Source organism: Neopsephotus bourkii, unplaced genomic scaffold (genome assembly GCF_033783945.1).
Source record: "Neopsephotus bourkii isolate Nb327-2 ecotype Australia unplaced genomic scaffold, CSIRO-AGI_Nbou_v1 NB_272, whole genome shotgun sequence".
In the NCBI taxonomy this organism is placed as follows: Eukaryota; Metazoa; Chordata; class Aves; order Psittaciformes; family Psittacidae; genus Neopsephotus; species Neopsephotus bourkii.
Genome location: NW_026900781.1, coordinates 19,662,149 through 19,680,995, shown reverse-complemented (window position 1 = coordinate 19,680,995; position 18,847 = coordinate 19,662,149). Strand labels below are relative to the sequence as shown.

The window sequence follows — 18,847 nt, the reverse complement described above, 5'->3', positions numbered from 1 at the left end:
CAGCTCTCTGCAGTGCCTTTTCTCTCATCTCCTGTCAAAACTGTCCCTTGGGCACCTCAGCAGCCTCCCACTCAGTGCTGCATTGTCTTGACCTCCTTCTTGTTTTGGAGGCTGCAAGCTGGGCACAGCTGTCCCGCTGCAATGGAAGAGGAGAATCCCCTGCCCCATCCCACCAGCTGTGCCTGGCCACAGTGAAGCTGTCCTTGCTACAAGGGCACACAGCTCCTTCACCTGCAGTTCAGTGCCCATCAGATCACCAAGTCCTTTTCCACAGCATGGCTGGCAGCCAAGCTGTAGCACTGCTGGGTAATGCAAAACCACGTGCAGGACTTCTACTGAGCTGTCTGTGGGAACAGTATTTATAGAGAGTTTTAAGACATAGTCCTGTGCTAAGAAACATAAGCTTAAACTAGGTGAGACAAGTAGATGAGGCAGCTTGAAAAATCACTGTTTAAGAAAAAGAGGCCAGTTAAAAGTTCTGAGGCAGACTCAGAGTGAGTATAAATACAAATGCTAATTCAGGAGTTTCTGTTAGAGGTGCAGGAGACAGATAATTGAGAAACTCAAATCCAGGTGATAGGGATAAATAAAGAAAAAGTATTAGAAGATTACCTGGCCATAAGGTGTAAGAATAGAAGAACGATTGAAAGTAAAATAAGCTTATGTACAACCTTAGGCAAGCAGCTCACTTCTTCAGTTATTTATTTTTTCACTTCTGAGATTCCAATTAGGCAACATCAAAGATACCACAAACCACTATAGTATAAAAAGGTCTTCAAAAGAAAAAGCAGTACTGCAGCCTGTTGGAGCTACCAGACAAAGAGGAGTTCAATAATCCTCTACTGCAGTAGAGCTATAGGAGAAAGAAGTATAACTTTAAAATATAAGTAATGGAAATAGGTATGTGCCTGAAAGGAAATCTCTAATTCATCATGCTAAGCTTTCAAAGACAAACGTTAAACAAAATGGAGGTAGCTGAAAATATGTATTCATTTTGCTTGTAAGAAGAACAAATCTCTCATGCCTTTAGGCAGTAGAGAATTATGTGGTCTTTCAAACTGAAAAAATGTAAACTGTAGAGGATCAGACTGAATAAATGGTAAGATGCCAGTCTCACAATGCCTTTGGGAGTCTACTCAATAACAGTATTTTTGAGATTTCTCACACAGAACAGTGTGTTTACTTAGTTATTTACACCTTGAAGAGTAACTTAATGAAAGTGAAGAGATGCATTTGTGCATTACAGAACAGAGACAAAGGAAATATCTGCATGAGAATACACAGCAGGTATAAACAGACAAGTAATTTCAAGGTAAACTGAAAAAAAAAAAAACCTAAAACAAAACAAACCACACAAAACCTGGTAACTTTCAGATGGACTTGTTGGAACAAGTCCAGAGGAGGGCCATGAGCATGATCAGAGGGCTGGAGCACCTCCCATATGAAGCCAGCCTGAGAAAGTTGGGGCTGTTCAGCCTGGAGAAGAGGGAAGGCTGTGTGGAGACCTCATAGCAGCCTTCCAGCATCTTAAAGGGGCCTACAAGGATGCTGGGAAGGGGCTCTTCATTAGGGACTGTAGTGATAGCACAAGGGGCAACTGTTTCAAACTTAAACAGGGGAAGTTTAGATTGGATATAAGGAGGAAGTTCTTTCTGTGAGGGTGGTGAAGCACTGGAACGGGTTGCCCAAAGTGGTAAATGCTCCATCCCTGGCAGTGTTCAAGGCCAGGTTGGACAGAGCCTTGGGCGACACAGTCTAGGATGAAGCATCACTGCCCACAGATGGGACAGTGATGCCCATGGAACTAGATGATCTTAAGGTCCTTTTCAATCATCTTCAAGTTTTAAAAAATTATTTAGTAACCTTTTCCCTCACTTTATGCAAAGTCTTGAAATGCAGAATTCACTGAGTTCTCATAGGAATAAAAAAACACCTTACCATAAAAAACCCAACTACAAACCAGAAGCAAGTTATTGGATGAAAGAATAGTTTTCTAAATCTGTAAAGATGATTCCAGCACTACTGGAATCCAAGTACAGCTCTTGCAGGTGGGACAAGGTATTCAACATTCAAAATGAGATGCGTATGTCTGAAGAATGCCTCTTCACTAAGTCCTCGTGTAAACCCTGATGTAAAGACCTGCTTCCTGAATACAAGTTTTCCATGCATGTTCTTCAGGGTAATGATAGCAGCTGTGGAGAAGCCCCTTGGCTGGTGTGATAGGAAGGTTAACACCAATAGAAAGTTGCAAAAGTTATTTCTGTGCTGTTGAGAGCAGGCGTCCTAGCAAAAAGCTGAGGCCCTTGGCTGAGAATCAAAATGCATCTCAAGGATGAGATCCAACTCGGTATGCAAATATGTTTTGCACTGGTGAACCAAAGCAGAAGATAGGTACAATTCTCTAACTCATAATATCATAAACATAATTTATAGACACTGATTATTAGGTCTAAACCATCAATTCTCTTTAGGTGTAAGACACCTACTGCATAACTAGCTTCTTGATTTAAAAAGATCAACTTCTTTAGTGGCAACCTGTAAAACTAACTACGTTTTCTTGAGAAAAGAAAAAGATAAGGAGGCATAAAGTAGCTGACTCTAATTGGCACCTTTACTAGAGTAAACTGGAACAATACTTCAAAAAAAAGCAAAGAATAGGCTTAGTCATGTGTTTCTTTTCTTGTATCATACCCTAAAAAAGGTTTAATCTCTGTTACTTCTTTATTGAATTAATTTCATTTATTTTATCCTTTCCCTTCTGCTTTTATAAATCAATTGCTAAAATTACTTGGCAGAACTGCACATCAGGTATACAACACTTCCTCTCATTGACATGAGATATATAGGAAAGAGGAGCTTAAAAGGCCACCCATTATGTGCAGCATATAAGCCAACATCTCCTGCAGACAAAGCATCTTCAGTTATAGCAGGGATGGGGCCAAACTGGATTTAGGCTACCCATTTGAAGGGGTTTCTGCAGCTAATCAAAACATCTGTCTTTGTTCCAAATGTAACCTCTAATACCAGGTATGTTGAAGACTCCATGAAAATGGAGCACAGAACTTGGAGCTTTAAGGTAGCTACAACTGAAATACATAAGTGAAAATATAGAGTGGGCAGTGTTGAAGATTTAAAAGTACAGGAAGTCATGGCAAAGTATAAAGACATGAGGGGGAAAAAAAATTGGGGAGCTAGGAAGACAAAAAATCATCAAGAACAATCCCCATCCTTGGCAGCAACAAAGGTTCACGCTACCCACTTGGCTGGTAACTGTCTGGTCCACAGGGACTCAGCAGGAGCCCACATCTGAGTTATAAGGCATTATAATGGACCTTACAGGTTGCCCTTACCTATCTACTGCTTGTATCAGCCAATCAATACTTGCTGTGTATTCATAAACTCAGTAAATTCCTGCTTGGAAATCTTCGTGGCTGGTAAAAGATGTTCAAATGAAAGTGGCACAGTAGAGTACATAAAATAAATGTATGGTTTGATTAAACAGCTTTTTATCAGTTTGAATTTACTAATACTCCAGTTTTTAAAGTAAGAAAATGAAGATGGCCTTTCAGATTTCACAAAGAATAAACAATTCTGCCACATCAGAAAATCAGTTCATATTTTCAAGTCTTAATGTTGATAGAGCAGTATTTTTCAAACAATCTGCCTCGTTCTGAAGCTGTTTGTGTGGCAACATGAGGAGATGATAGAGAAGAGCAAAGTGTTTCCCTTTAGGGTTAACACATACACGGACATTACAGGAATGTCATTATTGAAAGCTTTGGTGTCAAAGCAAGATCACCAGCAATCTACTAAAAGTGACTAAACAGACTGACAGGCTTAAGACCTGGTCTACAAATCAACTTGTATGGCATTCAGTTTTTAGTCCTGCTTTTCCCAGACACAGTGAAGCCAGAATGTTGATGATCCTCAGATGACAAATGCCAATTTTAATTTAAAGTTCCTGTATTTAGTTTACAGGTGCCATAAGCCTACTTAAGTCTTTATCAATATTTCTCAAAAAAAAAATAAAAAAAATCTGAGCCTGAAAGCTGTAAATGTGAAGGGGGTTGCGTATTAAATCACATTAATTCATGACCTTTAATTTTAATGAAGTCCTCCTGAACGAAATATTTACAAGCCGTCTTTCAGTACGAGAGTCTTTTAATGAAACCACTCATCTTTCACCTGGTATGGCACATAAATGCTTGCAACCATGTTTTTGTATTTATGCAAAGTTAAGAAAAGTAATATCCTGTTTTTAAAAGCAAAATTACAGCTCTATGGTGCAATAAGTATGTTCACACAAGTCCCAAAATGTGTAACATATCCATTTAAGTGAGCTACATACATAGGGACATTCTTGAGTCTCACTCTGCAGGGGTGTCACAACACTCATTAAAATATAATAAGCACCACAATGAATAGAGTTAGTGCTCATTATAATGTAATGAGCAATAATTATCACACAATGGTCCTGTGGAGTAAATTCATTGCTCTCCAAGACTGTTGCACCTTTTTTTTTTTCTTTTTTAAAAAGGCATAAAAAGCTTCTGACTCAGTTCAGAACTAGGAAGCATACAGGCATGTTGACATGACACAGTACATTTGACCAAAACACGCTACAATAATGTAACAACACAAGACAAACTGACTTCAGTAGCACAGTGGGCATTAATAGCTTTAGGAAATCAGTCCTCACCTGACCTGATACAGTCTGAAACAGCTCAAGTTCATTAGCCTTTAAGTCACAACACAAGGCTATACAGTCAACAAATTCTTCCTGCTGGCTTTGCTTGAGAGGCATTTACAAAACTCCTGAATAGCTTTCTGTCTAAGAGGCTACTTTTCAAAGGTGTGTACAAAGGAACACCCCTCTGGTCATCTTTTCAATTCATCTGCCTCATGGCTAAAGATGGATTACTGAAAAAAGGCACCTTGTTTTTCTTTCCCCACATCCAGCCTGTTGCTTCCCCATTTTCACTGAATTAGACCTGGAACTGGCGAAATCTTCATATAAAATGACACAGCTTTCTAATCTGACAGAAGATAAACCCAAGGGAAAAAAAAAACAACAAACCACCACCACAAAAAACAAGCCCTATAAAATGACTTACTTGTGGGCTTAGTCATTTTGCATTAATTCTTCATAAGCTCCTCTATGCTCTCAGAAGCTCAGTTCTCTGGTAACACACATTTATCTACTGACTCCTTAATAGGTCAAGGGGTGTGCAATGCTATGTTTTTCACTTACACTATAAAACATGGTTGGTATTAGCATGATGCACGTTTGAGAAACAGAAAGGCCATATCCAGGATAATATTCATGTAACAGGATCACTACCTCTAAACCTAGAGCATCCAATTTACAGCACACAAGCAATGAGCACTGCCAGTTTATGACCCAGCAGCAAGCCAGGGACTGATACACAGTACTCTGCCAGCACTGGGGACCCACTCCCTGTCTATAACCCACACAAAGCCTACATGTGCATAACACTCCTGATAAACACCTGGAAAGAGGTTGCTGCTGCTTGAAGGCACTGCTGGCATCAGGTCTTACCATCTCCTCCAGGAGCAGTAACCACCCTCCCATCATGCTGCTCCTTGGGGTACCTCTAGGGCACCCAGCATGTCAACACACTGTAAACATTACGCCTAAAATAGCTGTTCTGAGAAAATACAGATTAAAAAATAAATCCAGCTTGTTTAGGAAACACTAGACCTTATATAAATCAATTACACTGTGAATACTTTGCAGTCTTTATCTGACTCTGAAAGAACCTCAACCAGCTAGATATGTTGAGCACCACTTGAAAACATATGTTTGCTTGCAGATTGTCTTACCACTTACCACTTACCACTTAGAAGGGTTTGTAATACATATCTAAGTTCGATTTCAAAGCCTTAGTTTTGCATTCACTGAAAATCAGTAAGAATGAACATTATATTTCTTGAGCAGTTTTCTAAATGAGGTCTTATATGGTTCAAAATAAAAAAGGAAAAAAGGAAAAAAATAAGATAAAGAAAAAAACAGAAAGAAAACCCAACTTAACATACAAAGTCAAATGAACTGATTACTTTACACCTTCCAATCCAAACCATTCTATGATTCTGTCACAGAAATACAAAAATATCCAAGATCTCTCTAGCTTAATAGACACGACAATATCTCTCAGGTCCAATTCCCTAATATGAATGCAATAATTTGTGCTTTAATGAACAGCAAATAGATAATGAGTTTTCTTTGTCAGCAAAGTGTGTGGAAATTGCATAAAATAAATGATGTGTAGGTGGTTTTTTTATTCCAGTAAGAAGGCTTATTATTTATGAGAAAGAACAAAATGTAAAACAAAAGAAACAGTGATTGAGGACTGTAATCCAGACATAAATTAGTTTTTCTTTTTTTATTTTTATATATTGTCAGTTCCCACAGGCAGTTAATAGCTTCCATGCTACAGTGCTGCTCATATGCACTAGTTCTATTTCACCTCTCCTGAAAGCCAAGATTTTATACTTAGAAGAGTCAGCACTTCCCAGGTGCTAATAAAATATATCAGTGTTAAAAATACCTTTTTCAAGTCAAATGAAATATTTCTCACTACTGAACAAACTAAAGGAGCTACCTCCTTTTTAGCAACAACTTTATCCTTTAAATATGCACGAACGTGCAGACGCATACCAATGTCCTCAAAATTAACAGCGATGCTTTCCCTGTCCTGCCAGCATTTTTAAACTATTCACATTTTTACTAATTATAGGAAAGTCTCTACTGAAAGAGCACTTGTACTTCGCAAGTAGTGCAGGATTCACTGGCAGAGCCTCTCAAATCTGGTTCTGGGTACCTCCAGTGTTTATCCTGTTACCACAGAGATGGTCCCTATGCTGCTAATTTTTTTTTTTTTTTTTTTTTTACTATTCTATCAATTTGAGTACCATCAACAGCAGCACATGACAGACAGTTTGACTGAATCCTAGCTAGAAATCCAAGCCTGAGGAATTTCTCTCCCTGTCCCAATTCCAAGTGTCATCTTAAGCTTCATTCAACTTCCCTGTACAGAAAAGGTGTCTATACAGAAAAGGCACAACAAAAAGTATTTCCTCTGGGCGAGACATAGTTATTGATAATGAAAGGCACTTCACAATCACTTGGACCAAAAAATTTTCATTTGTAGCTCTGTCAATAAGATGTAAATTAAACAGAATTCAAATCCAGATGTGTAACTTTTGTATAACAATGTATTATTCAGTTAAGTGGTCTAATAATAGAATTCAAAATAAATCGTTTAATATTTTAAATAATTACAGAATTGCACATTCCCTTAGTGAAAACAAGCAGACCTGGGTCAAACAACAGCTCATTGTACTTCCACACAATGTGATCAGTAACTTTTGCAGGCTTTTAACAGTATGAAGCATCATTTTTTTTCAAAAAGCTGGTTTCCATTTCTTTGTACCTTCCCAAAGATTATATGCATGAATGTGTACCCATATATGCATCCATAACCATGTCTGTACTGTAATGGCTTAATGGCAAGCGATTACAAAACAACACAGTGCCTGATGGAGACAGTGGAACAGGCTGGCCAGGGAAGTTGTGGATACCCTATGGCTGGAAATGTTCAGAATCAGACTGGATGGAGCTTTGAGCAACCTTATTTGGTGAAAGATGTCTGTCCGTGGCAGGGGGTGTGGATTAGACAACCCTCCCTTCCAACCCAGATCATTCTTATTACTCTGTGAAACAACTGGAAATACCAGAACAGGGAGTCAATCAAGTACAGTTGGTTGTTTTCAACAGGAATACTGCACAAGGACAAGATGTAATGGGCAGTATTTAGACCACCTACATTTAGACACATACTTTAATTCAAGCTACTTATGTCACAGGTAGAAAAGGCAGGTTTCTCCACAGACTAGTTCAAGGCAATTCAAATACAAGAACCCACTGTAGCGCATGAAAAAGCTGAAGCTGGCCAACTGGCAATGCCCATTCCAGTGCCCCCAGCTGACAGGGAAACAGGACAAGGACACACAGTCCATCCTAAGGAAAAGCATGCCCGTCCTACCACCTAACCCTTCTATCTGGTAAGTAAGCTAATGTGACTGATCTCTCTTATAAGGTACTTTCAGGGTTCAACATTAATTAAAGGCTGTGCAAGACTACACAGACCAAAAATGTCTTACAGGTTGCTAGAGGTCTATGGTAGAAATGCAGCCAGAACCTGAGCTAACTTTGATATTTGTACATGACATTTCACAAACACTTTTTAAAATGTGTCCACGTAAGCACAGGATAAATTATATTGAAACCTAAATAAGGTAGAGTAAGGATGGAAAAATATGTCCATGATCTAAATATATTCCCCCTTGCAAGATTGTTTGTTTAAAAGAAGTGAAGAATTTCATAAAAAATCAGGAATCAAGCCTGTAATTGTAAAATAATGTTCTGCCTTTTTTACAATAACAAACCCAGCCTTAACTCTGCTCAGGTTTTAAGAAATTCCACAAAAATATAAATGGCAATTGCCATCATGCAAAATCAAAATTCTTACAGGCCTCAGACATCTGTTAAATGTATTTTCAGTATATGAGAACTGCAGATGTACAAAGGCCACCAAGTTGCTAATCAATTACTTATAGAGCTACCTGACAATGTTGTTCTGGTTATGCTCAATGAACAAAGAAATTATTAAAAAAAAAACCAAAACAAAACAAAACCCCAAACCAACCTCAAAGTAACACCTTCCACACCCCAAAGAAATAAAAGAAAAACAACAAACCAAACAAATCCAAACACAAGCTTAGGCTCATGCATGAGACTTAGGGGATGTGAAGGGAATGTGATAACTGTACCAAGTGTAGTGTTACCTCACTCCCTTCAAATGCCAGACTAGTTTATTTTGAATTCCACTTGATTCTCCATCTGCATATGAAGACCAGCCCAAAACAGTCCAAAGCATCTCAGTACCCATAATTTGTCTGACAAAGCCTGGATTTGGAGGAAAAAAAATAAATCTCATTCTGCCAATCTTCATTTTTCCCTACGGGAGACACGATTTTTTTTTTTGGCTCCCAATTCAGAAGCTTCTTTAAAATCCTACTTCAGTTCTTGGACTGAATAGTCAAATTCCATGTAGCTTTGCTAGAAACTGAGAGCAAAATCATGTTCATAATCAAAACCAATTTACAGAGTAATAGGGACACTCACACTTAGGTATTAGGCTCTGCAATATTTCTTTAATGCAGTATTGTACTACACTCATTTTGTAATTAACATAGAATAGCATCATAGAATAGTTCGGGCTGGAAAGGACATGAAGATCATCTAGTTCCAAGCCCCCTGCCCCTCACACTAAACCATGTCACACAAGGCTTCGTCCAACCTGGCCTTGAACACCCCCAGGGATGGAGCATTCACAACCTCCTTGGGCAACCTATTCCAGTGCCTCACCACCCTCACAGGAAAGAATTTTCTCCTTATATCCAATCTAAACTTCCCCTGTTTAAGTTTTAACCCATTACCCCTTGTTCTATCAATACAGTCCCTAATGAAGAGTCCATCCCCAGCATCCCTATAGGTCCCCTTCAGATACTGGAAGGCTGCTATGAGGTCTCCACGCAGCCTTCTCTTCTCCAGGCTGAACAGCCCCAACTTTCTCAGCCTGGCTTCATACAGGAAGTGCTCCACCTCCCTGACCATCCTCGAGGCCCTTCTCTGGACTTGTTACAACAATTCCATGTCCTTTTTATGTTGAGGACAGCAGAACTGCACACAATACTCCAAGTGAGGTCTCACAAGAGCAGAGTAGAGGGGCAGGATCACCTCCTTTGACCTGCTGGTCACACTCCTTTTGATGCAGCCCAGGATACGGTTGGCTTTCTGGGCTGCAAGCGCACACTGCCAGCTCATGTTCATTTTTTCATCAGCCAGCACCCCCAAATCCTTCTCCACAGGGCCACTCTGAATCTCTTCTCTGCCCAGCCTGTAGCTGTGACTGGGATTGCTCTGACCCAGGTGTAGGACCTTGCACTTGGCATGGTTAAACTTCATGAGGTTGGCATCAGCCCACCTCACAAGCATGTCAAGGTCCCTCTGGATGGCATTCCTTCCCTCCAGCGTATCAACTGGACCACACAGCTTGGTGTCATCGGCAAACTTGCTTGAGGGCTTACTCAATCCCACTGTCCATGCCACTGACAAAGATGTTCAATAAAACCGGTCCCAACACTGATCCCTGAGGGACACCACTCATTACTGGTCTCCAGCCGGACACTGAGCCATTGACCACAACACTTCGAGTACAGCCATCCATCCAGTTATTTATCCACTGAGTGGTCCACCAGTCAAATTGATGTCTCTCCAATTTAGAGACAAGGATGTCGTGTGGGACAGTGTCAAATGCTTTGCATAAGTCTACGTAGATGGCATCAGCTGCTCTACCGCTGTCTATCAGTTCTGTTGCCCCATCATAGAAGGCCACCACATTTGTCAGGCAGGATTCCCCTTTAGTGAAGCCATGCTGGCTGTCACCAAGCACCTTGTTGTTTTTCATGTGCCTTAGCATGCTTTTCAGGAGAATCTGCTCCAAGATTTTGCCAGGCACAGAGGTGAGACTGACTGGTCTACAATTCCCCAGGTCATCATGCTATGCTCACGTCATACAAGAAGTTACAGAGTGTTTCAGGGACATGACTATGATTGCCCATCAAGTAAGTGCTGAAATTAGAGACCTTCACCCTGATTCATCACTGTTCTATGCTCTCTTAACTGTTGACCAAGGAAAGTAGGTTTTTCCGCTTTAATTAAAGCTAGTGAGATTGACGGGCTGGATTACATAAACCACTGTAAGCAATTTTGGGGTTTTCATATTATCAAAGCTTATGACCTTCATATATGCACCTCCTTCCTCTAGAAGAAGGTGAAAACTTTTATTTTGTATTGCCTACATTGCTACATGTCATGATGGCTGATGTAGCTTAGACCCCTTTGCAGGACAGGTCCACCAGAGCTAACTAGCTGTTAACTGAGCAGGAGCTCATGTTCATCTGCATGGAACAGATGACTCACTGATATTCAGCTGCTTTGATTCGATCTGATTAGAGTGATAATTTTCAGCACTACTTGCATTAACAGAAATGTATCTCTTAACCAGAGCAGGAGCTTGTAGACATGGAACAGGATTTTTCATACCCTTCAATTTTCATTTATCAGCCTTAGGCCAGGTTGGATGAGGCCTTGGGTGATATGGTTTAGAGCAAGGTGTCCCTGCCCATGGCAGGGTGGTTGGAACTTGATGATCTTAAGGTCCTTTCCAACCCTAACTATTCTATGATTCTATGTAGGCTGAAGTCTTCCATACAACCATAACGAGAACTAACAACTAAATTGCTTACATTTTATGTGTTTCTTTCTAGTTGTTGATAAATATCCAGTCCTTACTGAAACCAGTAATAGAAATCAAACCCAAGTTCAGAGACAAAATTATATTTTAAAAAACCAAACAAAAACCAACATAAAACAAACAACAAAACCAAAATTATAATTGCTTTTAAATACAGATTGTTCCCTGAATGTTATTACATAAATCTTATGCACCACAGGAACATCAGTACTGGTACAGCAAAAACTGCACCTTTCTGGCACACACACAGGTATTCACACATGCTTGTTTTGGATGGCAAGATATTTATCCCCAGTTGTTTTGTAACATAACCTATGTTCACCAGAACTAGCTAATGTTCACCATGAGTTAGCACAGCACACACCAACAAAGCAGTTGAGTTAGAGTGTCTGCATTGCAGGACAAAATCTCTAGACAACAATTTTAACGCAGGTAGTAAAGAATGCTGCCCTCAAATAACCTGGGGAATTAAACTGGTCAAAGTATGAAAATTTCAACTGGCACTTTGTCCTGATAGCAGGGGTAGCATTCCTGTCCTGGTGAAGACTTGCAGGTTTCTCAGCACCCACAGTGGAAGCCATTTAGTTTTGAATCTCATCTGTAAATGGTTCAGTAAGCAACGTAGTGCCCTCTAAGCCACGCTTGTGCCCTGGATCTGCTCCTATTTAAACATAAGTGCTGTCTGACACACAATTTCTCCTGTCATTTTTTAGAAGGAGCAGGAAACAGCAAATGGGTTGGTTTGGTCTTTGGTGGTTGCTTTTGTTTTGGTTTGGGACATTTCCCTCCCTCCCCCCCACCCCCCCCCCACCCCCCCCGCCCCTATTGTTTGTCTGTTTTGCCAAGTCACAGAATTACAGATGAAACAAAATTATCCATTGGAGTCCTTTAGCAGGATGACCAGTGATTTTAACCAGCTGCTAAAGAAAACCATTAAAACTATTACATTGTTTCCAGCAGTCCACCTAAATTTGTTTGATTGGTTTTGTTGTTTTTTTCTGTTTGTTTTTAAAGCCACACCTTAATTTGCATTAGGAAACTATAACATATCATTGTCTTCTTCAGAAAAGTCTGAAACAGCCTGTCAAAGGCAGTGGAGTAGGTTAGGGAAGCCTTTGGGTTATTTCTCTAAATCAGTCTTCTCACCTTTGCATTTAGGCAAAATGCTAAACATATCCCAAAGTTTTATATTAATTTATTATTTCCCCTGAAGACAAACACTTACTGTCATCCAGAAGAAAGACAATTATTGCAGACAGAAGGCTCCTGCATTTTTACACAACTGTATCTGATTGACTGCAGCACAGAAGTAAAGCTTTAGAAATTCAGGAACTATGCTTAGTGTCTTGGAATGAAAAACAGCATCTGTACCTTAAACAGAGGCAGTGATTTTATCACCTGTGTTTTCAATCATATTTCTTTTGATCATGAAAAACTAATGGGCCATTGATGTTCATGAAATTGGATTTATCCGAAACCCTAATCTGAATGATGAACTACATTAAAATGTGAGAAATGTTCATACTGCTTTACAGATACATACTCGGAGAAAAACATGCAGGGGTGTACATTTGCCACATTTCACTGGCTTCTGTACCCTGTTCTCCTTGTATCTTGTCACTCGAGTACAAGCCAGCCTCTTTCTTTAACAGGCACAAACAGACACACACACATATAGGGAGGTTCACGACCACCTTGTTTTCAAAGAGACACATTAGTGAAGTCATTCTGAGGAACTCCTTGCTTGCAAAAACACTAGATTCCAGACCACAGGCAGTGCAGTTGATGAAAATGTGGTATGAACTAAAGGCACACGTTCACTAGGAAGGAATCCACGGGGGTGGGCTAGGAGGAAAGGAGGAGAGGATTCGTTTCTGGTTGTGCATTATTTACAGCGTCCTTTACACAAAGTAAAGTTGGGTCACTGCTTAAGCTTTAACAAGCAGTTAAAGGTACACCTGCAATTGGTCTTTTCTGCTGCCATTGCAATCCTTGGTTATCATGTAATATTACAGACATGGGGACCAATAAAAATAATAAAAACCTCAACTCGGATACCAAGCTTCATGTTCTTCACATACAGTTTAACATGACATGCTTTTTGTACAGAAAGGCTCACCTACGTGAGTTGAGCCCCAGAATGTGCCTGCCATCCCCATTAGAAGGTATCTGCAGATCATCCTCACACGCACAGCGGGCACTGCCGGCACGGCCGCACACCACACGTTCACAGCGCGCCGCTGCCTGCCCTGCCTCTGCTCTGCAGCTCCCTCCCGCACTGCTCCCTTCGGGGAGCATCGCGACCCCCACCACCGCGGGGACCAGCCTTGTTGAGACCTGCGGGAACTTTCACACACACAGATGGACCCACTGCCACAGCGCTACCGCACACAGTACTCCGCACTGCTCCGAAGGCGGCTGTGTTATTAGCAGCACCGCTGGCCACCAATATCCACACTGCCACGTATTTATAAAGTGTCATTTTGTTTAAGCCTTACCTTAGCTGACTTGCCCTAACTGGTGACAAGGCACTTTAATTTAGAGGAAGCACTGGGGACTTTCCGCGGTGCTGGCGGCACGGCTGCTCCCCGTCCTTAGAGGCACCGGCACCGGCCCGTCCCCGGCACCGGTCCCGCGGCCCTCCCGGCCCGGCCCGGCCCGTCCCCTCCTCGCCCCGCCCCGCCGCTCCTGCAGCGCCGCCGGCCCCCGCCATTGGCTGCGCCTCCCGCCCGCCCTGTCCCCTCCCGGCTCGCCGCATCTCCCCTTCCCCGGCACTTCGGGGCTCGGCCAGCCCCAGCGCTCTGGAGAACGAGCCATGCACTCAGCCCCACATCCATCCCTCCGTCCGTACCGATCTCATTGGTCCGTACAGGCACAAGCGCACCCCTTTCCGTGGTAGCGCTGCTGAAGAAGGACGACTCCGGCTCGGCGACAGCTGGCCTGGGAAAGGGGTTCGGGGCTGGGAAGTGGGGACGAGAAGCAGGGCCGGAGGCAAGAGGGCTGGGCGGGCTGCGGGGAGAGCAGGGAAGGGGCGTACCGCCGAAAGCGGGTGGTGCGGCACCGGCGTGGCGAGCCGGTGGTAAATTTCCCTCTTTCCGTGCAAAGTCGTCACAGGCTGCTGAGCAGCGAGCTGCCGGCTCACTGTATAGCAATCCGCGCAATGCAAATCCAACGATGTCTCTCGGCGCCTCCTTCAGCCCCGCCGGACCACAGGAGGTTCCACACTGGCCACGTGCCCCCTGGCAAATCAGCCCCACTCCTTGAAAGATTTCCTGCCTTTTAAAACCCCTGTATTTATATTACTACACCTTACACTGTAAATTGGTGGAAAATTTATGCTCTTTCAGGCTGGTGTGGTTCAAAGCAGACTGGCTGATGCAAAAGTAATTCAAAGAGCTGGACCTCCTGCAACATCTTTGCTGCAAACACACCTTATTTGGAGTTAAGATTAATGGCATTCTTCTGGTTCAAGGTCTCGGTAATGGAGCAAGCAGCAAGCATGTCAGACTCTGCTTATCCAGCCTGCTAAGGCAGTGTATTAAAAAGGTAATGAACATCCAAGTGAAAGCCCCAGCACATACACTGCTGGTGCAAAAGTCTTCCTTCTGGCTAGCAGTACAGGTGGTCTGGAATGAGCCCTGGCAGGATGGAAGGAGAGAAATCTACTGGTTACCAGTAGTACAGGTCAGAAGCAGTACCCAAGGTATAAATGATCCAGGTTAGGAAAGAATAGCTGGAAAGAGTAATTCTACAATTTAACATAACCAGAAGGGAAGGTGTTCAACCAGATAACATGGAAGAACAACACTGCTCACTGAGATCACTTGAATCAAAGTTAGAATAGAATATAGTGCTCAGTTTTGAGGAACTTCCCAAACAAAATCACTCTGAGCTGTTCAGCTACACACATTCAAAATGATTTTGCAAGCAGGATAGGGAACTTAAGGCAAGAAGCAGCTAGTTGTTTGAATTTGGAAGATGAAAGCTCTTGGAGAGAATGAAATAGAAGCTGTTTCAATTTGCTATTTACATGTCCTCTGGCTTACAACTGCAGCACATATGAATCGATGCTTTAATACACAGTCTTCAGAATGTTCTCTCTCCTGCAAGTTCTGCTAGGTTTTGCATAGCTCTGGATTCAGATCTCTTGATCTGGGGGATGGGTTCCTTTTATCCAGATGCTTTCACTATTTGACTGCACTAGAGGAGAAGCAAATTGTGAATCTCCTTGTCAGGGAGGTGGTTACATTTAGTAGCATGGAGGGGAAAAAGAAAAAAAAACAAAAAGGGGGGGGGGGGGGGGGAAGGGATGAACCAGCTCCAGCTCCCCTTCCCTTTCATTCTTTGAGGGTCCATGAAATTTCACATGGAAAAGAGCTCATGCCAAGCCACCCTCCGAAGACGCCCTCCTCACTGCTGAAAGAGGCAAAACACAGGGTTATCTATCAGCCTACTAACCACTGGATGAAATGATGCTTAGGTGTAACAACCCAAGACTACAGCTGAAAACAAAACATTTTATTTTATGTTGGGGGGTTTTCGGCAATTTTCAGTGAAATTCTGAATATTCACCAGATACTCAGTGTGTAAGTCATCAACTCATTTGTTTCTGCAATAAGAAGTATGACAAGCAGAGGGAAGTCTTGATGTTCCAAAAGAGCATTTAAAAGGTGAAAATCTATAGTGCTTTCTTCTTTTGTATATATATAATAAATACACGCATATACATTAATATCTACATATTTCAGAGACTTCTCTTAATTAGGAGAGAAGAACATCAGTGTAAAGAGATTATAATCAGTATTGCAGGCTGATTTGGTACAAAATGGTCACAGATTTTCTTAACAATTCAAAATTGTGCCACTTCTCAAGGCAGAAGCTGACAGTTTGGGAAAAAAAAAAAAAGCCTCGCAGAACTCTGACATTTCTTCTAAGCCTACATTTTAGAACTAAATACTGAGATTTGGTGTTACTGATGTTAGGTTGATCTTTTCATCAGTTTGGATGCTAAAAGAAACTAAATGTGTCATAGGGAAAAAAAGCTTCATGAAAAGAGCCCCAAAAATGAAATTATTGTCTCGATCTGCAGCAGTATTGCCAAAGGAATTCCAGAGAGATATCAGTATAACCCTTGAAGTCACTGCATGCATAGGGTTTACCTCAGGAGCCCAGCAGAATTCTAGCAGCATATCAAAACACAGAGCTTTGCCAATCACATTCAGAAAGTTCCCTTCCTAGACTTGAGAAGTTGTGACTGTAATCACTGGGGGCATAAAAACAGAAGGGGCTTTTTTTAGTACCTTCCAACTTGTGGACTTGTATGTTAAAAAGCAATACTGATGTGGAGGTGGACTAGTTATGAAGAAGCATATTTAGCTATACCAAAAAATAATCAAGTTTCTACAGATTTAAAAGAAGGAACGAAAAAATTATTCTGTATCTGCTGGTGAAATTCTCCTTATTAGATAACAGCTCCAGTTTATCATTTTTAGGCTAAACCCGCAAAGTCTTTCTTTGTTGGTGCTTAATATGCTAAACGTGTATTGATCATCTTGCAGGTAACGGCTAGAGAAGTGATCATTCAGCTAACATTCAACCTGTTATAAAGAGACTACGTGGTTCATTAATACATAAGGTAATGCAAAAATCTAGGTCATTTATAGCTTACGAATTTTCTGTACCCTAAATGGCTAATCTTCATCCCTTACTGGGATAAGGATGTTGCCAGGTTAAGTCCAACTCTTCCTTGTTTTTAGGCAAGTGCACTCTAACAGCTGCGGTTGAAGAAAATTAGCACAGTTGCTGCCAAGAACCTCTTCTCACACACTGAGAAGAATTGTACTGGGATTTTTCACGTTCTTGTTCAAAAGCACCAGGGAATATCCCAGTTACCCGCACACCCAGCAGCAACTTTCCAGTCTTATGAACAAATCATGTACAAACACTTCCCTTTTTCTTGGAGTGAAAGGGTAAAAAACGTATTCTACCATTGTGTGCCACCAATTTCACAATACATGAAAAAGAATAGCACTGCCACTGAAAACAAGTAGCAGTTAACACTGGCTGCATAACTGCTTGTGTTTTGTTTTTTCCTTTTTAACTAGATTATATAATTACCTTTGTTCGCAGCTGCAGTGCAGAAGAACCAGTCCCAGCAATACGCCTGCAAACGATGACACTCCCTCCAATCACTATTTCTCTTCTTATTTGATAAACATTTTTTTATTCATAGTTATTACTATTCTTACTACTATATACAGAGATGCATTTTCTTCAGTGTTTGTATGTGATCTACTAATGACAGTTCTTTACAAACTATAGTCTAAAAAGGTTTCAGTAAGTGCAGTCAACAGTTTAAAATATGTCAAGTAGGATTTAAAAATAATGTATATAGTTTGGTGATGCCTCACAATTGGACATAACTAAATCACCATATCACTGCTATTTCTACTTAGAAGAGGACCTAAAAGTAATAAAACATAAAAAAAGTGACAGTAATTTTGAAATCAAATACATTGAGAATATTGTTACATTTCTATGTTTAGAGTCATAATAGAAAAACATACCAATATTGATCACAGTAGTAAAAATTTTTAATCAAAAATTGTTAAATGGTGGGGCAGGAATTTGTAACTGTCTAGTGGAGGAACATACAACTAAGTCACGTTCACATTCCTGATGAAGAATTGCGGGTTCTCAGATCCTGCTTACTGTATATTGTTTGGGGGATTTTTTTATTTGGCAATGTAATGTGCACAAAAATTCAGAGGGAATAGGATTAAGCCATATATATTCTCTAAAAAATTAAAATAGTAAATCAGAAAAAAATATTTTTTTTATACAGGTTAGCAAATTCTACACAATACTAATGGCAGAGGGAATGGCAATGCTGATACTGCCTTGGCTCCATCTACACTAAGCATCACTGGAGCATTTTCTAATAAAACAACAACAGCTGTTCCTAGATATATGATGCCAACAACAGTTGCCAGTCACAAAAAACTTCTGATAATATAGTCATTTGCCTTTAGTATTACATGAAATTACAGGTAAAACATACTGACAGGACTTGGAGAAACCACCACAATACCTGGCATCTTGCTACCTGTTACCATAAAACTCTGAGCAAATCAGTCCCTCTGCAAATGCAGGAAAGCGCAGAAAATGCAGAAAGGGCAACAAAAGAGTAGCACAGTGTTTCAGTCTTTCAGTGTCTGCATCACACCACCAAGGAAAAGATAACAAAGAAGTCTCAGCTAAAGGCAATGCGGTGATTGACTGAAGACATTAGTAGATCTTTTTGCCCATGCTGTGTAGTTTCTCACTAGCATATATAGTAGACACCATTCAATCAATAAACTTGTTTAATTGGGATCTTTCCTAGGAAACCAATATAACCCCATAACTGTATATAATGCAGCGACCACCGTAAAATGGGATGCTTC

The 18,847-nt window shown here is 41.0% G+C and overlaps 1 protein-coding gene across 5 annotated transcripts in view; it reads right to left on the bottom strand.

Moving 5' to 3' along the window:
- Window positions 1-18,847, bottom strand: part of CDH18 (cadherin 18) — a 584,308-nt gene that overhangs the window by 245,071 nt on the left and 320,390 nt on the right. For 2 of the 5 annotated variants that reach the window (XM_061346696.1, XM_061346701.1), the window contains exon 1: window positions 13,901-14,044. The exons of the other annotated variants lie outside the window; for them this stretch is intronic. The gene's annotated coding sequence lies outside the window, so the exon portion shown is untranslated. Of the gene's footprint in view, window positions 1-13,900; window positions 14,045-18,847 lie in introns of those variants that run through there. 5 annotated transcript variants of the gene reach the window in all.